This window comes from Notamacropus eugenii, chromosome 6, assembly GCF_028372415.1.
Source record: "Notamacropus eugenii isolate mMacEug1 chromosome 6, mMacEug1.pri_v2, whole genome shotgun sequence".
Lineage (NCBI taxonomy): Eukaryota > Metazoa > Chordata > Mammalia > Diprotodontia > Macropodidae > Notamacropus > Notamacropus eugenii.
This window is the reverse complement of record NC_092877.1, coordinates 362,264,427-362,273,981: the sequence shown is the minus strand read 5'-3', so window position 1 is coordinate 362,273,981 and position 9,555 is coordinate 362,264,427. Positions and strand designations below refer to the sequence as shown.

The 9,555-nt window shown below is 41.5% G+C and overlaps 1 long non-coding RNA gene across 1 annotated transcript; it reads right to left on the bottom strand.

The window, feature by feature from the left end:
• Positions 1–1,369: 1,369 nt before the first annotated feature.
• LOC140510170 (uncharacterized) lies at positions 1,370–8,853 on the bottom strand. Its single transcript, XR_011969134.1, has 2 exons — positions 8,652–8,853; positions 1,370–6,026 (listed from the first exon to the last, which is right to left on the bottom strand). It is a non-coding gene; the product is annotated as an uncharacterized lncRNA (long non-coding RNA).
• Positions 8,854–9,555: the final 702 nt, after the last annotated feature.

The window sequence follows — 9,555 nt, the reverse complement described above, 5'->3', positions numbered from 1 at the left end:
CTTTGGAAGTTGCTTCGTGTCTCACTTTTCCCATTTGATAAATAATGATCCATGAGATTTTTCATTCTCCCTTGTACTTATTTCTCAGGAATTTTCTCTTGCTGTTTTTTGTGTTTAAAAATTACAATTTATATCTAAAACATAAAGTTTGTGAAATATGTCACACATAGCATCCTATTTGTTTCTCTTGGTAATAATAACTAACATTTACGGAGAGGTTGATGGTTTCTGCTCTACAAATATGTTATCTTGATACCAACCTCAGAAGGCAATGCTATTATCATTTTCCACATTTTTACAGAGGAGAAAACTAAGGCAGACAGAAGTGAAGTAATTTGGCCGGGGTCAAACAACGTGACGTTATGGAAGCTAAATTTGAACTCATGTTACCTTGATTCCAGGTCCAGCTCTATTGACTGTGCTACCTAGCTACAGAGTGCACTATTATTTCCCACTTTTTAGAGATGAGAGTGAGAAAACACACACAGAAGGAGCAAAAAGGCAAAATAAAAAACAAAACAATAAAACAAACCTCAGTCTCAAAAAGTTTCCTTTGAGACTCAGTGTTTCTTCATGTGTAAAGGTGGGCAAAATGAATGTGATTCATCCATAGTCATATAGCTAGTAAGTGTCAAAGGCAGGATGTGGAACCAGGACCTTCCGATATCCAATGCAACACTGTTTCTGTTATCTAATTCCCTTTAAATCCTTTGGAAGATACCAACTTTTTTTTTCTACTATTTTACCGCCCCTAGCGTCAAACTGATGCTTGACATTAAAAGGACACACTTGAACTACAACAGAAAGTTGTTTTTGTTTGGTTTTTTTTTTCCAAAATGCTTACTGCAAGTTCTCAATTTATCTTTACTAATGTCACTCCCCTTTGTGCAAATTGCTAAGTTATTTTATTATTTGTATAGAATTTTAATGTAGGTGGTTTTTCAGGAAAAAAGAAACTTGTCTGAATAAGAGCTTCTCAATTACTAAAGCAATATATTTTACTAGAAGAAGAAGGAAAAGGAGGAGGAGGAGGAGGAGGAGGAGGAGGAGGAGGAGGAGGAGGAAGAGGAGGAGGAGGAGGAGGAGGAGGAGGAGGAGGAGGAGGAGGAGGAGGAGGAGAAAAAGTAAAAGGAGAAGAAGAAAATTTGAGAACCAAAAGTGTGTTTTCGTGATACCATTGGAAGCAGTAAGTGAGGAACAACGGGAGGTGAAATTTCCTCCTGTCAGTCCTCCACTGGCTCTTTTTTCATGGACAAACTAAATTGCCAACTCTGAATGATAAACATTTTGAAAGTTATATTTCAACACCCCTGTGAAGACTTATTTTTACTTTTTTTTATTTCATTTGGTTCAAAATCAGAAGAGAAAATTCGGGTATCTCTAACACAACTTTATTCCTGCTAGCTAAATTCAGATTTCCTCTGAGAAATACACATGGTAGAACAATACAGCTCTCTAAAAGAATAAAGAAATAGGCTTATGAATGGATAAATAAGTAAACAAATAAATAAACCAATGATTAAATAAGTAAATAAATATGTGAATAAATATACGTAAATATACATGAATAAGTAAACCAATAAATGATAAAAGAACATATATACACTGAAAGAAAGAATTGGACCAGCACAATTCATTATTAAGAGCAGGGATGGCTTACTATCAATCTCATATAGCAAATCAAAAGTTTGAAGATTTCTTCACTTAAAGTGAACTTGAACTTCTAGTCATAATTCAAAAGATCACTTCAGATTTTAAATCTTCACAAGTTATAAACATTTATAAAAGCTATCTTTCAGGTCATCTCTTAAAGTAAAATAAAGCAAATAGTTTATTGGGGTCTATTCTATTAAAATCGTTTTTAACACCTGGTGCAAATCTTTCATAGAATATTTTAGAGGATTTTCCTCTTTTTGGGAAAGCTAGTAAAAATGGACAGCATGATGGCACAGTGGATAGAGTGTCAGTCTGGAGACAGAAAGACTCATCTCCCTGAGTTCATATTTGGCCTCATTCACTTAATAGCTGTGTGATCCTGGGCAAGCCTGTTGGCCTTAATTTCCCAATTTAGAAAATGAGCTGGAGAAGGAATTGGAAAAGCACCACAACATCTTTACCAAGAAAGTCCCAAATGAGTTCATGAAGACTTAGACATAACTAAAAGAACTCAACAAAGTTTAAAAAAATAAAGACTAATAATCTTTTACCCTGCCTCCTAGAGGTAGGAAAAATGATGGGGACAGGAATCCATGATAGATGAAATGAATGGAAAACCCTTTTCTCATTTATATATGCCTCTCCTGAAGACAGAGGACCATACTGATTCACAGTTTTGGTCACCTTTTCTAATTGCCTTATTTCTTTCTCTCCCAAAAGTTTGGTCTTGTATACTCCAAAGTTTAGTCCTTCAGAAAATAGGGAAGGGAAGGGATAAATGTTTAAGCACGTGCTATGTGTCAGGCACCATGCAGAGCCCTTTTAAAAGTATTACTTCATTTGATCCTCCCAAAAATCCTGAAAAAAAGGTACTATTGTATTCATTTCTTTCATTTGAGGAAACTGAGAGACACAGAAGTTAGTTAATATGTTCAGGGTCACACATCTAATAGGTATCTGTGGTCAGATTTGTTCTGAAGTCTCTCTGACTCCAAGCATATTGCTCTGTTCATGAGGCATTTACTTGGCTGGTTGATTGTTGGGGTCAAGGTACCATACATCTGAATGTGCCTAATCATATCAACAAGAGCACAGAAAGCTCTACAAGAGGTTGGGAACAAATAGTCCATATGAATATTGGGAGCAGAGATGTCTAAAATATATAAATTTCACATTTCTTTTGAGCTAATGCAATCCTGTTTTGCTCATAGAGTGTAGTGCCTTCTTTTACGTGGGCACACCATGCTGGATGATCTTCTGCCAATATCTGCCATGTATCAAAATTGATTTTAAAGTTCTTCAGAGAGATCCTGAGAACATTTTTGTAGACCTTCTTCTGAATTCTATGTGGATGCTTGCCTTTTGTGACTTCTCTGTAAAATAGTACTTAGGGAAATGTCCATTTGATATTCAAATAACATGGCCAGCCCTTCAGCTTTCTGAAATAGGTTTTGAATGCTTGTCACTTAAACTTGAGAAAGGACTTCATTGTCCAGTACATTATCTTTGCAGGTGAACTTCAGAATATTCCTAAGACAATTCAAATCTCCAAATGTCCAGGTTTCACAGACATACAACAATGAGGTCAGCACAATGGTTTGGTAGACCTTCAGCTTGTTAGGCAGGCTAATACCTCTTCTCTCCAACACTTTCCTTGAAAGCCTCCTGAACACTGAGTTAGCTTGGTAACTCATGTGTCACTCTCAACATCTATGTACATATCCCTCTGTAGCACACTGCCAAGGTAAGTGAACTTATCCACAGCATTCACAATTTTTCCATTTTCCATTTTCCATCCAGAACTGATGATTCAATGTATAAGTAGTGTAGTGGTGACTGGTGAAGAACCTGTGTTTTCTTGATGTGACAACAATTTTAGCAGGACTAGCAGAAAATTGATCCATACTGTGTGGTATCTCAGCCTCAGAGGTTGTACTGAATGCATAATCATCTGTGAACAAAGTCACACATCAGCTCTACCTCCACTTTAGCATGGCTTTGTAGTCTTTTGAAGTTAACTCATTTGCTGTTAGTGCAGTAGCTGACCTTGATGCCATTTTCAACCTAGTTGAAGATATTCAACACCATCTGCCTTGAGCGACCAGCATCAGGAGTGCTTCCAGGAGCAGTGAGAAGAAAGACTGGGGCAGGTGGGAAAGCAAGAGTATTCATCTGAGGGTCAGGGTATTTAAAGGCTGTAAGCACAATCTCATGCAGACTGAGCTCATCCCATTACTTCACCATCTCATGATTTACCCATGTCCTTGTTCCTGAAGCAAGTAACAAAGCTTACCCTGCTCCTGCAGCTAGTTCCTGAGTTCCCAGACCCAATTGCGACTTCTCTGCAAAGATCATCAGTATCTGCAGGAACATTAGGTTCCAGGGTCAAAGAGAGCTTTTGCCAGGGTTTGTGTAAGCACAAATCCCATGGGAACAGGCTTTGCCTCAGCTATGGCCTTGATCACGGGACTCGCACTTCCCTTAGCCCTCTACATCTCCCCCTATCTTTTTTTGTAACTGCAGATAGCATACTTGGGTATGAAAGGATGTCATCTGGAAACAGATGACTCTCACAATGACAGGCCTGCAAAGGAGAAGGAAGACAACTGCTATGAGCAAAGGTATCATGGACATGAGCCAATGTACAAGTTATTCAAGGGGATTTACATTTCTGAACCATTTCCATATTTCTTCAGCTGTCCTATGTGCATTCAGCTCCTCTTCCACAGCCTTATTAACTTCTATGGCTACTTTATGGAGCATATCAATATCCAATGCCACCAAACTGTTTTCCCGTATTCCATTGAGGTGATTTCTGATATTTGTCCAATTATAATTACTACTATTATACATCCCTGGGGTTACACAAAAAAGTTGAAACTACAATTGCACTTCATGGCTAATCGTGCTTCTAGTATGGCCTGGTCACCTTCTGTTGCCTATATGGTATCTTTTAGGAGAATGAGTTCTTTATAGACTTTTAGATTAATTTTGGATTGGAGCTCAAATCCTCTGCTCTCATTTCTCAGTAATTCCTCTACCTACTGTGCGTGCACTATATTGTTTTGCATGTTGCTAACTGACATTCCTAAGGCTGTGACAGAGATGAGTAATGAAATAAGCATGGTAGACCCCATTACAATCCAGGTAATACATTGTTTTTGCCTCATCTTAACACTTAGATGATGGGAAGTCTCTTCTGCAGGTGATGCATACCACCCAGTTACATTTACTGGAAACAAAGCAAAGCATGGTCTCTGTTATAAACATTACATCATTATGTGTCACATTGGGGCCTATATATTCCATTACTATGGCATCAATAGATGTAATATTCCATCCATGTTCATTTTTCTGCACATTTAAACTATGCTTGTGAACTATCATAAAACAAATTTTCCTGCAATACAAGCTTAAAGCCAAAGGGACTTAGTAAAATTGCTACCTCCTCCTCTAGAACACTTATGAAAAACATGGCTCAACCTGGCCCATGGCTGTCATGTCCTACCACATCTCTTTGTCAGGTTCCCCCAACCGAGGTGTCCAAGGGCATGTCTCATTGTGGAAGTCTTGGAACTTGCCCACTGTATTGTTCTCTGTATTGGCAGGTGTTCCCCCCTCCAATGGGATCCATTCTGGTATCACCCACTCTCCATATGATGCCTGTCCCCCAGCATATGACCAAATTTGAAGACTCAACTCAGCGGTGCGGTAAATAGATCTCTGAGTGGTATAACAATTCACCCATGGAAGCAGACTGGTGGGAATCCCTTCCCAGTGACTTCCATTATGACACATAAATCCAGTTCTTTTCTCCAAAGGCTCTTGTCCATTGTCTGGCTGTCCTTTAATCACTGTAAACGTAACATCCCATGTCTCTGCACAATTATAAGGAGGAAAATATACAGTCTGTGTAACCGTCTCCAATGCAACGCAAGGACTAGTGGTATCTTTCAAGCACATAGCGGCTCGCGACGTGAGGCCAGTAAAATTATTCTTAATAGCTGAAGCAGTGTGGGTTTCATTTTGGGTTTGGGTTTGGAAACGTGCAGGTGCGAAATAAAAGCTACCATTCCCTTTCATACTGATAGCACCTAGGTTCTCTCCCCAAGTGACCGCCCTAACCCACGGTGGATTGTTCAAGAAAGCCCATTGCGTCTGGGTTTCCTCTCCTGTCAGTGTGCTGGAAGTTATCTGCAGGATGCAAACAGGAGAATCACTGTGGCCACTGATTTGTTGACCCAATATCTGGGGCAGGCTCTCCGTGGGCGGGATCTTTTCCTGAGCCTCCTTCTCCTCATCCCTCGAGACAAGGTGGATATTCTTTTCTGGTACCCAGATCGTCGTCGTGCCTTCTTTCTCATCTTTCCCTGTGGAAACACAAACAAATTATCACCTCATCTTATCAATCTATGGGAGTCCTGCCACTGCGGTGTTTTGGGGTCCCCCCACAGTACCCAAGGGTAATCAGGCCTCTTTTGTAATGATGATTTTTCTCTATCCCTGTGTCTCTGGGCAGGTGAAACACCGTTCTCATTCGGAATCAAAAAATTAATGGTGTATAAGCTGTATTTAGTCTGCTGTGCACAGAGTGCTGCTGGCCACGTCTCCCCCTTCCTTTGGTTTGGAAAGCACAGCCTTTATATCGCGGTGTAGGACATCAACAATTGCTTGCCCTGTAAGGTTGCAGGGGATGCTGGTAATATGCTGAATATGAAAAGTGAGACAAAATTCTTTAAATGCAATGGAGGTATAAGCAGGCCCATTGTCAGTTTTAACTGCCCTTGGAATACCTACAAAAGCAAAAGCGTGGCGTGTGTAATCACGTGTTTGGTGGATTCTCCAGAAAGGGATGTTGCAATGGTGAAAGTGGAGCAAGTGTCCACAGACACATGAAGAAATTTAAATTTGTCAAACTCTGGGACGTGAGTGACGTCAATTTGCACAAATCTAGAGGACAAATGCCTCAGAGATTTATAGAGGTAAGAGTAGCTGGTGAAAATGTGGCACAGCTATGGCACTTCCTGACTATATGTCTGGCTTGCTCCCTAGTAATGTTGAATTGCCGATGCAGCATACATGATGGCTGATGAAACTGCTGGTGTGATAGTTGAGCTTCTGCAAATAACATAGTAAGTAGTTCTGTCCCAATGGCATGGCCTTCTACTAGCGGACCATGTAGGGAGGTGTGTGAAGGTATGTGCATGATATAAAGAGGATGCTGTTTTTCTCTAATGCACTGTTGTCAGGTGTAGAATACCTGTGTCACTTCTGTATCTTGATCCCTAGGTTGTGCTGTCTCTGTGTGTTGACAGGTATATAGAGCATAGTTGCTCTTCAGTACTATGTTGAGCTCTGACTCAGTTTCTTGGATAGCACAGATGATAGCATACAATTCGCTCTTTTGAGGGGATGTGAAAGGAGTAGTTATTATCCTTCATTGCTGTTTCTCTGGTACCTAATATGCAGCATGACAATCTTTACTTGCATCTGTAAACACACTGAGTGCCCCTTGAAGGGGTGCTGTTTGTATTATCCTTGGAAGTATCCACTCATATGTTTGCATCATTTGCCACAATTTTGCAGTGTACCTACTATCGACTGTGCCTTGGTAGATGGTTAACAATACTGCCAGTCATTATCTATGCTGAACAGATCTTCCACCTGTGCTTGTGTATATGGAATATGTATTTCAATAGGCCATTTCCCAGTCATGTGTATCCCTCTTTTTATTAACTTTTTGGCTGTGTGAGCAACCAATTGAGGGTAAGTACTTAGGGATTTCTTTGGCTGTGCTGGTGGAAATCCCCACTCATACATATTTTCCCCCTCATGGATATATCCCAGGGGTGTGTGGGGAGTGGTGATGATGGAAACCTCATAGCCTTCTCTGCATCTCATCACTTCACTTGTTTTGATTGGATAGCCTCCTCTACCTCCCCTAACTGTCTCCTGGCTGTGTCTGTAAGTTCTTGGGGTGAATTGAGATCAGAATCTCCTTTTAAAATATCAAACAGCTCTGTTAGCTTTGGATTGGTATCCCAGTAGTAGGTCAGAGCGAATTGATGTCCCCCAGAAGTTTCTAGAAATCATTTAACATTTTCAAACTATCCTTTCATAATTCAGTTTTTTGTGGACTTTGATAACTGACGGAATGGAGAAGCAGCGCACTCTCGTACAGTGAAGTGGCTCCTTAGTAGGTTGTTGCCCTTTTCAGTTCTTTAAGCAGCTTCAAGTCCAACGGCTCATACCTCCTGATGACTGCTTGGGGGTTGGTAGGGTCAGGATCCTCCAGTACCGGATATAGTCCTGTCCCCATGTCTAAAAATTCTGTCATGTCTTCACCCCGTTTCTTTGTCATTTGTAAAACCTTTTGCACTACTGACCTTGGCTTCCTCTCTTGTAAACTTATCTGAGAATAGGACGGGCAAGTGGGTCGGACGGAGGGAGGGTGCTGCTCGCCTGGCCAGGGAGAGAGTTTCTCCTCCTTCCTCTCGTCTTCCTTGTCCCGGTCCTCTCGCTGTACTTCCGACTGGGTACCCTGCTCAAACCTCCTGGTCTCTCTATAGTCTGTGGGATTCCTGAGGCACACTTTTATCACATTGTACCTACAGAATGCTGTGATGGGAAAGTGTTCTGGCCCTACATTTTCATAGTAGGCATTCATTTGCTCCCCTACGACCTTCCAATGGTCAAAGTCTAACGTACCTTCCCGGGGGAACCAGGGAGAACACTGGTGTACTCCTCCTAAAAGATCTGTGATCCGTCTTGTGGTGCAGTATAAGCCGTGCCCTTTCATCAAAGTTTTGAGCCCTCAGGCGTAAGGTTCTTTGTCCTTTTCCTTAAAGTGCGTTTGCCCCATGTTCCTGGGCTTCGGAGGTGCTTTCGCTATCTCCCGCACCCTAACACCCTCCCGGTAAGCCTACTGAAATGAGTTGCTAGTGCCTCAACGAAACTCGAGTGAAAGAAAAGGGGGGCTCGAGCTTTCCGCTTACCTTGACGCTGTCTCCTACAGCGTGCAGAGCTACTTCCTAAGGGGGTGGCCGCTACACTGGAGAATTAAAGTATCAGGTCCGATCCCTGCCTCCTTCAAGTCCCTGTTTCAGGCACCACTTGTCCCGGGCGGCCAGCGTCCAGAGTGCTTCGTTGAGCGATGAGAAGAAAACCGGGGGCAGGCGGGAAAGCAAGAGAGCAATGAGTTTATTCAACTGAGGGTCAGAGTATTTAAAGGCTGTAAACCCAATCTCACGCAGGCTGAGCTCTTCCCATTACTTCAGCATCTCATGATTTACGCAAGTCCTTGTCTGTTCCTCAGATATTTCCTGAGTTCCCAGGCCTAATTCCAACTTTTCTGCAAAGAATATCAATATCTGCAGGAACATTAGGTCCTAGGGTCATGAGAGCTTTTCCCAGGGTTTGTATAAGCACAAATCCCATGGGAACAGGCTTTGCCTCAGCTGTGACCTGATCACGGGACTTGCACTCGCCTTAGACCTCTACCAACATCTCTGAAAAAATCGTGGGAAAAAGCATGTGAACAAGCATAAAAGGCCTGTTTCACTCCACTGGTAACTGGGAAAACAAGACAGCATCCTCTTTTATCCAGAACTCATGTAAAACATGACATCATGAAACTGACATAAAATACTAATGAACTTCTCTGGGCAACCAAATTTTGCCATGATCTTCCACAAAGCCCTCACAACTGACAGCATCAATGTCTGGTCTGATCAGTGCATTTGTACAGACCTCTGTTCTCCTGTCATTTATTCTAGAGTTGTCAAGTGGCAAATACTCTATCAACTCAGCCCTTTCTAAAGCCACACTGACTTTTTGCTAGATGATGAACTTCCCAGTAAAAAAAAAAAAAAAAAAAATCCTGCCTTATTAGGAAGGACT